Source organism: Giraffa tippelskirchi, chromosome 3 (assembly GCF_054371585.1).
Source record: "Giraffa tippelskirchi isolate mGirTip1 chromosome 3, T2T-mGirTip1v1.2.pri, whole genome shotgun sequence".
NCBI classification, from domain to species: Eukaryota; Metazoa; Chordata; class Mammalia; order Artiodactyla; family Giraffidae; genus Giraffa; species Giraffa tippelskirchi.
The window spans coordinates 46,087,193-46,100,394 of NC_137277.1; the positions used below are offsets into that span (position 1 = coordinate 46,087,193).

Below are 13,202 nucleotides of genomic sequence, written 5' to 3' on the forward strand. Positions count from 1 at the left end.
CATTCAATCATCAAATGTTTCTCAAGCACATGGCATGGTCCACGGGCCATATAAGACTCTGGGGTTGGCTTAATGGCTAAGACATGATCCTTGCCCCTCATGGAGGCAGACAAGGGAATAACGGCAAATAGAATCTCAAAATAAGGGCCTGCTCCAGTTGCTACAGGAATAGAGAAAGGAGGAGGCAGTAGGAACAGAGAAACAGAGGACAACTTCCCAGGAAAGTATACTAACTATGGGCTTCCCCGGTGGCTCAGAGGTAAAGAATCCGCCTGCAATGCAGGAGGTGGAGGAGATACAGGTTCGATCTCTGGGTCAGCAAGATCCCCTGGAGTAAGGCATGACAACCCACTCCAGTATTCTTGCCTGGAGAATCCCATGGACAGCAGAACCTGGTGGGCTACAGTCCATAGGGTCACAAAGAATTGGACACAACTTAAGCGACTTCAGCACGTGTGTGCACTTGCTAACTATATTTTCTTATTTTCTGAATTCCTGATGCTCTGGCATTTGTGACCTCAAATGGGGAAAGACTGTCCCTCCCAAGGCTAGCCAATTCTTAGTGATAACAAAGTGCTAGGGAACACACCTTTCATATGTAAACTAATCAATCCAGAGCCCAAATTCAGAACCACTTCTTCTACCAGGCGCTTACATTCCAGGAGTCAATATTCCTCTGCCATAAGTCAACCTAGGGCGAGGTATAGACAACTGGAGGCCATGCTTATGACCCAGAGCCTGCCAACATTATTCAAATGAGCCAGGCTTAAGCTGCTTCCCTGCTCTGGTTTACCTCTCTCACGGAAAACACAATCCAGGTTTTGGATCCTGCTTCTTCCACACCTACCCTGCTCCCTGATCAAATCTGGTGCTTTCCCACGTGACCCTGCATGGCATGGCATGCCCCCTCCTCTCGGGAAATGTAGGAAATAAAAATCATCTTTCAATGGCATTCGTCTCTCCATGTCATCACTCAGTTACCCTCATGAATGAAATCCTGTGGGAACAGTTGATACAAGTAGTTAATGCTTGATGGGTGATGGGGAATTTTCTAGATGGAAAGATATTTAAGAAGAACTAGCTTATGCATTGGCCCACAGACTTGGTGAGACAGAATCACTGGCTGCTCTGTCTAATGCATATTTTTAGCTCTTTAAAGGTAGTCTGTTAACATTACTTCTGCCATGTGAGTGGGGCATAAATGGTAAATAACAGGGTCTGCACCAAGTCTTAGCTGCACAAGATTGAATTTCCTTATAGTCAGGTTTGGGCTGTTCTTTCTTTTGTTTTCTCAAATGCAGAACATAGCACAGTGCAGACTTTGAATTCTGATTCTATCTCTTGTTAGCTATGTGTCTCTGTGTCTCTGTTCAAATTCTTAAGCTTTCTCTGCTTCGCTTTCCTCATCTAGAAATGGAAATAAGATCAAGAGCCTCCTCAGGAAAGTTGTTGTGAGGATTACATAGCTAGATATTCATAAAATACTTAAAATGGTGGCCAACATGAAATAAGGGCTATGCAAGGGTTTGCTACATTATTTTCTGAATCTTGCTGTGTGAAGGGTACTGTGCTAAGATTTTAGAATCTATAAACATGTAGAATGTATGTTCCTACCCCACAAAGAGTTTTCAAGTATGAGAACCTAGAGAAGTTTGGAAGATTGAAGAGTTCCTCATGAAACTATATTTGCATGAGATGTTGAAAATGTTGAAGGTGATAATAGATGAATGTGTGTGTGTGTGTGTGTGTGTTTATTAGTCGCTCAGTTGTGTCTGACTCTTTGTGACCCCATGGACTATAACTCTCCAGGTTCCTCTGTCCATGGAATTCTCCAGGCAAGAATACTGGAATGGGTTGCTATTCTCTTCTCCAGGGGCTCTTTCTGACTCAGGGATCAAACCTGGGTTTCTGGCATTGCAGGCAGATTCTTTGCCATCTGAGCTACCACAGAAGCCCCAACAGATGAATATGTTGACCCTTAAATACTCTCCAATAGAAAACAGAAAACAAACTGAACTGTGGTACAAACAGCACTGGGTTTTGTGTCCAACAGACCTGGGTTCAAGGTCTGGGTCAACTGTCTTCCAGGTTTGCCATTTCCTAGCCATGTGATGTCAATTTTTGTGAATCTTAGTTTTCTCACTAGTATAATATAGGTAACAATATCTACTACAGCAAATGGGAGCAAAACAGATAATAATAATTGATATTTACTGAGCACTTGCTATGTGCTAGGAACTGGACTAAGAATTCCATGAGGAGGTCAGCTTAAAGAAAGGTCAGTAACTCCATGTCCAAGGTCAGCAATAAGAGGCTGAGCTGGAATTTGAAACTAGACAGTTTGATTCCAGTGACTGTTCTAAAAACTGTTATTTTATGCTAAATCTCTCAGAGTAGTGCTGGAGCCAGCAGGCACTCAGATAATGATAACAGTTATTATTAACTGTGCAATATCCTTAATCTATTTGACTAATAGCCAATGACCCTTTAAGACCCCCTTCAAGTATTATATTTTTCTTCTCATCCCCAGAACCAGCCTGGTGATGCTCCTATGATACATCACTCTGGGCAAGCATAGGCCCAATTCTCTGAAAATCCTCAGCTTCAAGTGATGAGGAATAAAAGGGAAGGTCTTATCGAGTCCCAGAGACATTAATCAAAGATTAATCCAATAAAGTTAGTCTGATTAGAGAAACAACATGAACTGCAGGCATTTGCAGATGGGGAACATTAGATCCAATCAATGCTTTACTCCAAATGCAAAAACATCAGGACCTGAAAGCCAAGGAATCCCAAGGAATTCTGGGAGCCAACTTGGGGTTGACTTGGCCTGGTAGCAACCTCACAGTCTTCAGCCAAGGCAACTCAGGTATTGGAACCAATGCCAGGCCAGGGCAAGGAGTACAGCTGACAACTCAGCCCATCAGAATGTCCCTAATAGCAGATGATGTCAGCATGATGATGTCACTTTTAAATTCTTCCAGTTCAAGGTGGGAAGGCAGCTGGAGCCAAATCCAGACCCTCCCAGTTCAAGATCTGTGGCTCCACCCTTAATAAGAGCAATGCCATGTGTACCCTGCTGCCTCAGGGAATGGCTTTCCATGAGCATTGTTTTCTGTTCAGATCCTGGGCAGAGTGTTTAACATGCAAAAGGCAATAGCTGGGCTTATGCACATAAATTCACTTGACTAAATTATGTTAAGAAAGGAGAAAATAGCTTAATTCCATACCCAGCTTTTGTCTCATTTGTAGCTTTCCTTTTCTGTTCTGACTAATTTTCATTCCCCAACAAATGGGATGGCAATGCGAAGCAGTGGCAGGAATACCAGGAAACAGACTGACTTCAGTCCATCTCTGGGATATGGCTATAGGTGACGGATAGTGGAGAGGCAGGATACTCCAGAGTAGTGTAAAGAGAAGAAGTCAGATTGGGTTTGAATATGGCTCTGGTACCTCTAAGTTATCTGAATTTCAGTTTGCTTATCTTTAAAATATAGGATTTTAAAAGAATTGATGCTTTTGAACTATGAATTCAAAAGCTGAAGAATTGATGCTTTTGAACTGTGGTGTTTGAAAAGACTCTTGAGAACCCCTTGGACTGCAAGGAGGTCCAACCAGTCAATCTTAAAGGAAATCAGCCCTGAATATTCATTGGAAGGACTGATGATGAAGTTGAAGCTCCAATACTTTGGCCACCTGGTGCAAAGAACTGACTCATTGGAAAAGACTCTGATGCTGGGAAAGACTGAAGGCAGGAGGAGAAGGGGACAACAGAGAATGAGATGGTTGGATGGCATCACCATGAGTTTCAGCAAGCTCCACAAGTTGGTGATGGACAGGGAAGCCTGGTGTGCTGCAGTCCCTGGGGTTGCAAAGAGTTGCACATGACTGAGCAACTGAACTGAACTGAAATGAAAATGAGGGATAAACATTAACTTAAAAGGTTTAGCCACAGCTAAGATAATGGTAGAGTAGATAACTCAATTAAAAATTATTTAGTGCTTATTAGATCCCGGATAAGACACACTTATAACAATCATCCCCTTTTCTCCATTAGAGTAACAATGCTTTTATCCTCCATGCCCTGGGTGAAAACTGACAAAAGTCAAATGAATGGATGGATAGACAGATTGGATGAGTGGATGGATGGGTGGTAGGGCCTAAGAGAAGTCCAGAAACTACAGAGCAACAAGTCAATTTTCGAAGAAGAATCAAGAAATCCTTTCTGGTGTCTCAGGGGGAAGATAACAGAATGGGAAAGCCACATGAATGGGGAAGGAACGACCAAACAGAGTAGGAGATGAAAGAGGACAGAGAAAGTGCCCAAGAGTGTTCAGGAAAGACAGTGTGTATGGAGTGCACTAGTCTTGAATTTCTAGACGCCATCAACCCCGACATTCAGGGCATGGGCTCCTGAAGCAAGGTGAAGGGCATCAGCCATGAGGTATCAGCACAGAAAGTGGAGTGACCCTCAAGAAACCAGGTGCCCAGTGTGGACCCCTTCCTTCCTCCAATTTGGGAGGGACCAGGAGTCAAACTTAACATCTTGTCTGAGCAAACTCCTAACAATAGCCCTGACACTAATGTCAGGAGTGTGGCCAAAACTGGGGTGAATGGTAGGGATACTCCAAGTCAGCATCAGTCTTCTCTCAGCCATGGTTGCTGCACCCCCCCACCCCCCATCCCTCCACCAATTAATTCATCCAGATCAAATGGAATCATGGATAGGAGATGGAAAGTGAAAGTGAAAGTGAAGTTGCTCAGTTGTGTCCGACTCTTTGCTACCCTGTGAACTGTAGCTTACCAGGCTCCTCCGTCCATGGGATTCTTCAGGCAAGAATACTGGAATGGGTTGCCATTTCCTTCTCCAGGGGATCTTCCCGACCCAGGGATCGAACCTGGGTCTCCCGCATTGGAGGCAGACGCTTTAACCTCTGAGCCACCAGGGAAGTCTCTAGCAGTATTTTCTGAAGCTCTGATAAAAGACGGATCTTGGTGAGAAGGTGACAGAAGAAGCTGGACCATTTGGCTTATGTCTGGGGGTGGGGTGGGGGTAGGGGAGGGTGGGACCAGCCATAGGGCCTCAGCTGAAAGGCCTTAGGGATGTTTTAGAGCTGGGACACATGAACTACTAATCTTCCAGGATCCTAGCCCAGTGTGACTAAGCTTGTTCTATTCTAGCAGTGTTTGGCTCTGTCCAGCTCAGCCCAGTTTCCACTTGTCCACATCTACCCAGTGCATCCAGGTCAGCCCAGACTACACCAGTCCAAAGCAACTTCCTCTAGCACCACTCAGCAGAGCCCTGTCTGTTCCATGTAGTTATAATGACTTGGACTTACACTTGATGATCACTGATGATGGATAGACAGACAATGACAAATGGCCAGCCTAGTGGTGAGCTTCAAAAATGATGTGGAAGTTCTCACAAGGCAGATCTCAGGATCTGTGTCCACCTGAGACAGGTGGTGATGAGGATTCTAAACACTGGAGCTTCTAAGCCTGCCCACTCTAGGCATTCCTTACTAGTTTGCCCTTCTCAGCAACAATGGGAAAACATGATGATGAGCCACTGCAGCCAGAAACTATAGCACTCTGGACCATGCAACTCTAGATAATAAATATATAGTTTTGTGCTTAATTGGATATCCTCTCAAATTAGGCTCTGGCCTAGGTAAGTAAAGTACATTAACAATTTAGAAACACATATGAAAGAAGGGAAATATTAATTGAAAGAATTCTATTCTTCATCTTATTTTCCTGTCTGAGTTGAGGAAAAAAATCAACAATATGGGTTAGCATAGTAACACATTCTTTTGCAGGTCAGGGCTTGATAATTACTGTTTCTGAAGGACACACTCATACACTCACTTGGGACTTAAGATCTCTGGGTGAGCACCAGCCTCCTCCCTGTGCTCCTAACTCACCTCTAGCCTCCTAGCACATCTCCATGTCAGGCTGCGACTTTGTCTTCATTAAGGAGCTTTTTTGTCTATTCTTCCGTCTGTTCATTCATTCCTTTTTGTTAATCTTGGACCCTCATCTTTGTCAAGTTCCTTCCCTGAGGGGGTTGCCTTCAAACATCCTTCCCTTGCTCCATTTCTATGTTAAAAACAACAACAAAACAGGTCCAAATGGAGTCGCTTAGGCCAGATCATGCCATCAAACTGGGGCTTGATACTGAATCTTCAACCTTCCCCAGAAATGTAGTTTTAACCAGTCAGGAATTTTCTGGTTGGCACCAATGAGGTAATCTGTCACATGGGGCCCTCTCCATTCCCCAAAGGAAGATGAGGTAACCCACCTAATAAGACCCTCCTTTCCCAAAAAGGAGATGACCTAATCCTTTTTCCTGTTTATGAGTTCCTTGTCCTTCCTTTAAAAACCTTACCCTTCTGTAACTTTCCAGAGCTTCTCTTTGCTTGTTAGATGGGATGCTGCCTGATTCCTAAATCATTCAAAAAAGCCAATTAGATCTTTAAAATTTACTTGTTGAGCTTTGTTTTTGATAGATTTGGTGTCTGAAACAGAATCCAAGGCAAACTTCTAATGGCACATGGAAACAATAAGAAACATAAGGTGTGGTATCCATGAAACTTTTTTTGAATTCAGTCTTCCTTGATGATTCTGAGAGCCTTGGTTAAGTTTCTCTTGGTTCTAAACTCTGTCCAGTTTGCATCAAACTCCTGGTCTAATTGGTTTTCCAGCCAGCTTCCCATTTATCTGAAATCACTAGTTCCATGTTGGGAGCTGCTGGTAGTTTGGACCATAATCTCGCATTTGGTTGGAAACCCCAAGCCCTTGGTTCTGTTCCCAGGTTCCACGTTGGGAGCTGCCAGCAGTTTGGTCTGTAGTGTCCTGTTCGTTTGGAATTCTCCCCCAGATTCCACCTTGGGTGCCACTGGTGGCAGCTGCACTTCCCCGTTTGAGGTTTTTTGGTCCAATCCTTTCCCCTAGTCCCAGATTCTATGTTGGCATTGTTGGTGCCTTTTGTTTGGCCAGGTGCAGTAATTAGTTACTGCTGGAGTGTTAAGACTCACATGCTTGTTTGTCTTGTTCTCAGTAGATAAAGTCTACCTAGAAGAGATAGAATCTTTAATTTCTAGAAAGTCAAGTGCACCATCTTCCAGCACCTGCTTATTTTATGTCTAAGAACTATAATCCTAGAAACTGTACTTGTCTACAAAAATGGCAAAATATTACTAAAACCAACCTAGAATTACAATAGCCAATAAGGGAGCGTTCCAATTAGACAGGATCATTCATTTAAGAAGTGTACTTGAAAGTAAGGATTCCCAAATTAAACAAACAGAATGGGATACCTATTTTAATTGGTATGCACAGCTCCCAAAAGGCTTCAGGATTCCAAAATAGCATCATTAAAAGACTCGTTAGAAAGTGCCAATGAAAAACTAAAGTCACATGAGGTATCAAAAACAAAAGATGATAGGACTAAAATGAGTCCTACTGCTCCTCTCTATTCTTTACCTGAGTGCTTTCATTTTACTAATTCTCTGCCTGAACTGCTTTTCCACTCTGAGAGTCAGGGCATATGACCCCAGGTTTTGCATATGTTGGTAGGATCTGGGGAAGCCCCCAGATGGAAGCAGAATGGAAAAATCCTGAGGCTAATATTTGAGATCCTCAACCAGAAAAAAACTCTCAAATGGCAACTGACCTTTTTTTTTTAATAAATTTATTTATTTTAGTTGGGTGCTAATTACTTTACAATATTGTAGTGGTTTTTGCCATACATTGACATGAATCTTTTACAAGTCATTCCTAGGGTTTCCCCTGTATCGATTGGTCTACTATTTAAACATGCAAACGAAAGATGAATCTGTGGCTAACTTTAAGGTCCTCTTGCAAAGCTTCTTCCTACAGCATTCTGAGTTCCATATAGTAAATAGGGTCACCCAACCTGCTCGCTGCTTTATTTGAAAGTATATTATCACCTGAGATTAGTAGATTGATAAAAATGCAGAAAATAGGATGGGAGGCTTATGGCCATAGCCAAGCATTTTGAAAGGACCTTAGAGCGAGATCACAAACAACAATTCACCAAGGTGTTTGCCATACAGATATATCAGCTCCAAGGTCAGAAATCTAAAATAACACATGGAGGGAGGCAGGATCAAGATGGTGGAAGAGGAAAATGCTGTGTTCACCTTCCCTCAGCAACACATCAAAATTACAACTATTTATGGAACAACTCTCACTGCAATTGACCTGAAGACTAGCAGAATGGCTATTCTACAAACAAGGCAATAAAGAAAGATCCACATGGAGTCTGGTAGGGGGAGTGGAGATTGGACCTAGTTAGGAACCACACTCCTAGAAGGGGACCCAGAAGAGGAGAGTGATATCACAGGCTCAGGGATCCTCCTTGAAGAGCCAGAGGTTTGAGCCTCATATTAGACACCCTATCCCCAAGGTCTAAGACTGGGAAGATGGGCCCCTTAGCTGGTTTGAAAACCAGTCGGGGTTATAGTAAGGCTGTGAGAAACCAAGACTCCACTCTTGAAAAGCTTGTGCATAGACTTGCTTGTTCCTAGTCACACCATGGAGGTAAGCAGACTGAAAACTGCCTGGTGCTCTAGCCAGCTTGCCAGAACTGCCTCAGGGCAGCTCTAACCCTGCACAGGACTCCTACTCTAGCCCCTTTTGCTCCTGTGCTGCTGCCCATTAAGGCTGCCATAGCCAGTGAAAGTGCAGACACTTAGAGGGAACAGAGTTGGCTCAGGTCCCAGCCCTGCCTCTGATCAGAACACTTGGAAGGAAGTAAAACCAGCTCCAGGGTGGTGACACATTAGACTAGTTGCATATCATAGATATCTATAGGATACTCCATTCAAAACCAGAAGAATACACATTCTTTTCAAGTGCACAAGAAATGTTCTCTAGGATAGGCCACATGCTAGGCCACAAAACAAGTCTCAACAAGTTCAGGAAGATATACATTATATCAAGCATCCTTTCCAACCACAATGATATAAAACTAGAAATCAATTACAGGAATAAAAATGGAAAACACACAAACCCATGGAGACTGAAAAACATGTAACTAAAAAACCATTGGGTCAACAAAGAAATCAAAAAGGATGTCAGAAAATGTCTTGAGACTAATGAAAATAAAAACACGACCTTCCAAAATTTATGGAATGCAGCAAAAGTAGTTCTGTTTAAAGTGACACAAGCCTACCTCAAGAAACAAGAAAAATCTCAAACAAACAACATAATCTACCATCTAAAGGAATTAGAAAAAAGAACAAACAAAGCTCCAAGTCAGCAGAAAGAAGGAAATAATAAAGATCAGAGTGGAAATAAATAGAGACCCCCACTACCCTCAAAAAACAGTAGAAATAGATCAGTGAAACCATGGGCTGGTTTTTGTTGTTTTTTTTTTTTTAAGATAAACAGAATTTATAAGCTGTTAGCCATGATCATTAAGAAAAGAGGCAGAACCCAAATAAACAAGAAATAAAAGAGGAGAAATTACAACTGATATAATCGTCAAAGACATCAAATGGTGGTCCCAGGGGCTGATGTTCAAAGGTCATCTGCAAAATCTATAATGTGAGTGTCCTTATATCTAACCCCAAGGGAGGGCCTCTGTACGGCTCCCTGTCAGAGTTGATGGGACCTCAAGGGATCCTCCAATAAACTATTACCAGTAATTGCTGATCAGGGGGAAACTAAAATTACAGTTAATGGAAACTTTGCCAAATTCTAATTGATACTGGAGCTATGCTTTCTACCTTAAACCCACTCTTATAGGACAGTAAATCCCTAGGAGTGAAAAAATGGTTTCCATAGTTGGGATGTCTACTAAAGTTTAGAGAGAATTTCTATTGCAACCAGTACAAATGACTCTGAGACTTTTTACTGAGATGCATTCTTTCATTGGTGTATGACACAGCCCCAGTCAATGTATTAGGTAGAGATCTCACTTCTAAAAGAAAAGAGCTGATACATTTTGCTTCCAACGGAGACTTCACCTTAGAATTTCTTGACCAACTTGAACTTTATCTTTTATGTTCTTTACAATTTGTCCCTGATTTAGAAGAGGAATTCCAATAAAAGTCCCCTAATTTAATCAAAGGGCTCAAAAATCTAATATTGACATTGGGAAAATAAAAAGTGCAGAGCTTTTTATTCAGATAGATATGAATCTTATCTGAATCTTTATCTGAATAAAGAAATCTGAATAAAGAAATCTTTATGCAGATAAAGATTCAGATAAGATATGACTAAACGTTTTCCTAAATTGCCTCATATCCACTGAAGCCTGAAGCTGTACAAGGCCTCTCACCTTGTCACATAGCAGAAGACAATCACCCTGAGGCTGATCTTTCCTGTACCAGCCCCTGCAACATGCAGATTCTCCCAGTCCTTAAACCTAATGGCAGGATGATGATTTGTCCAGGGTTTAAGAACTATCAACAAGATAGTTGTTCCCTGTTTCCCAGTTGTTCCAATCCTGAACATCCTTTTATCACAAATTCCACCAGACTTAAAAGAGGTTGACGGACAGAGGTGATGGACAGTCACACCTCAAGGCTTCAGTGAGGCCTCTTCCTGTTCCTCCCAAGTGCTCCCTCAAGATGTGTTCCTGCTCAGTTGCTCAGTCAGGTCTGACTCTTTGTGATCCTATGGACTATGTGATCCTATGGACTATAACCCGCCAGGCTCCTCTGTCCATGGGATTCTCCAGGCAAGAATAGTGGAGTGGGTTGCCATTTCCTACTCCAAGGGATCTTCCCAACCCAGACGGTGAACCCACATTTCTTGCATCTCCTGCTTTGGCAGGTGGCCTCTATCACTGCATCTCCTGGGCAACCCTCCACTAAAATTTAAGGCCCTCCAATCCCAGGAAATCAATCTTCTACAGTAGGTATATGACCTCTTGTTGTGCTCAGTTACCAAAGAGGCATCCATAAAATATTCTTATTTGCCATAAGTAAAGTTACAATTATCTCTATACACTGCTTATTACCACATCAACCACATCATAATGTAAGTGCTGGAGGAATTCAGCTATCTCCAAAAAGGATGAAACTAATCCGAGGATTTCCTAGGCCCACAACTAAGTGACAGCTTCGTGGATTTCTAGGCCTAGCTGGCTATTGCCTTATGGGTTCTTAACTTGTCCCTATTAACTTCCTCATTCTATGAACTTACTCAAATTTCTGCCCCTGAACTTTTCCATGGGGAGATAAACATGGCCAAGGCTTTCTAAGACTGAAACAAGAACCTCCTGTCTTGGGGCTACCTTACCTATGCAGGAGAGAGAGAACCAGATCCTGGCAACATTGAGAGCTTGGTGATAAACACAGGCCTGTTATGGCATCAGCTTGATTCCATTATTCCTGCCACCCCAGCTGTCCTAAGCTACAACCACAGCTGCAAAGTTAGTGACAGCTTCACCAGATCTAGCCCCAGGAAACGACATTTGTTTACAAGTTCCTCACTCTGTCCAAAGTTTTCTTAATTCTGAAATGACCCAACATTTCTCTGCAAGCAGACTAACCTCCTATGAGATCCTTCTGCTCTTGCCACCTAATCTGCATTTTGAATATTAACAACATCCTTAATCCTGCTATGTTACTCTCTCTGCCTGACCAAGATGAGCTCTGCAACTATGAGATATTAATGTCCCATTTTGTAATCTGACCCAATAACTTATGAGACACCTTCTCAACTAATCCTGATCTAATTTTGTTTGTGGATGATTCAGATTGTAAAAAATGAGAAAGGGGATTTCCATGCTGGTGATGCTGTTACTACCCAAAATGAACTACTTGAGAGGGAAAATCTCCCACAAGATAAATCAGCTCAATGAGGCAAGCCCCTTGCCAGTTATCAGGATGAACTGTTAATATTTATACTGCCACCTGGTATGCCTTTGGTGTCATCCATGGCATAAAGAAGGCCGAGGGCCAAAGAATTGATGCTTTCAAACTGTGACATTGGAGAAGACTCCTGAGAGTCCCTTGGACAGTAAGGAGATCAAACCAGTCAATCCTAAAGAAAATCAACCTTGAATATTCATTGGAAGGACTGACGCTTAAGCTCCAATACTTTGACCACCTGATGCGAAGAGCTGACTCATTGGAAAAGACCCTAATGCTGAGAAAGATTGAGCGCAAGAGGAGAAGGGGGCAATAGAGGATGAGATGGTTAGATGGTATCACTGATTCAATGGACCTGAGTTTGAGCAAGCTCCAGGAGATAGTGAAGGACAGGGAAGCCTGACATGCTGCAGTCCATGGGGTTGCAAAGAATGGGACACAACTGAGCAACTGAACAACAACAACAAATGATTTGGAGATGTTATGGAAACAAAAGGGTTTTCTGATGTCCTATGTGACCCCAATCAAACATGGACAACAAGTAAAGGACTTACTTACTGCCTTTATCTAAGCTTCTGAAATTGTCCTCATCAAAATCGAGGCTCATACAGAAATGTTGGGACCTGAGGATCTGGGAGATGCACCGGCTGAGTTTCATGCAAAGGGTATGAAAGACTCTCTTATCAACAGAGATTATAAAGATGGTGGCACACATGGATAAAGTCCATTCTACTTCTGCAAAAGTGACCCCCTGTTGTCAGACTTTTGCCATCCCAATGTCCTTATAACATGACAACAGTCTGTTCCTGAATCAGATTTATTAAGATGGGCAGACAATGGTTCTAAATTAAATAAACAGTCAGAAGGCCATGGGAGAATTAAGATGGCCATTTGATTCTTCATGTCTTCCTGGCAAATCTCAGCTTTTGGTTTTTGCATTCCTTCACACACCATAGTGGAATCATCACAGTCCCCATCACCCTCAATCATCAGGCAAGATGGAGAGAACTAATGGGATCCTCAAACTTAAAATCTCTGAACTTGCTGAAACTTTCTGAATTCCTTTGGCCTAAGGTGTTGCCTCTGACCTTGCTGACTATATCGTAGTGTTGAGCACTATATCGTAGTGCTCCCTTTGGGAAACATAAACTCATTCCACATGAGACAGTCACTGGTAGACCAAGGTCTCTTGGTATACAATTTTCTGCTCATCCTTTGTTTCACACTAATGTAATCAGCTACTGTAAGACTTTAATATCTTAGGGTAAAGCTATCATCCACAGATTAAAGAAGTTTTCCTGGTTCTCAATTCAAAGGATCCTGTTGGTCACGGTCTGGAGCCTGGTGATTAGG

At 42.5% G+C, this 13,202-nt stretch overlaps 1 protein-coding gene and 1 non-coding gene across 2 annotated transcripts in view; both read right to left on the minus strand.

Annotated features, from left to right (window-relative positions):
- Window positions 1–13,202, minus strand: part of ASIC2 (acid sensing ion channel subunit 2) — a 1,220,661-nt gene that overhangs the window by 437,681 nt on the left and 769,778 nt on the right. The window lies entirely within an intron of this gene.
- Window positions 4,878–4,949, minus strand: TRNAW-CCA (transfer RNA tryptophan (anticodon CCA)). Its single transcript has one exon. It is a non-coding gene; the product is annotated as a tRNA-Trp (tRNA).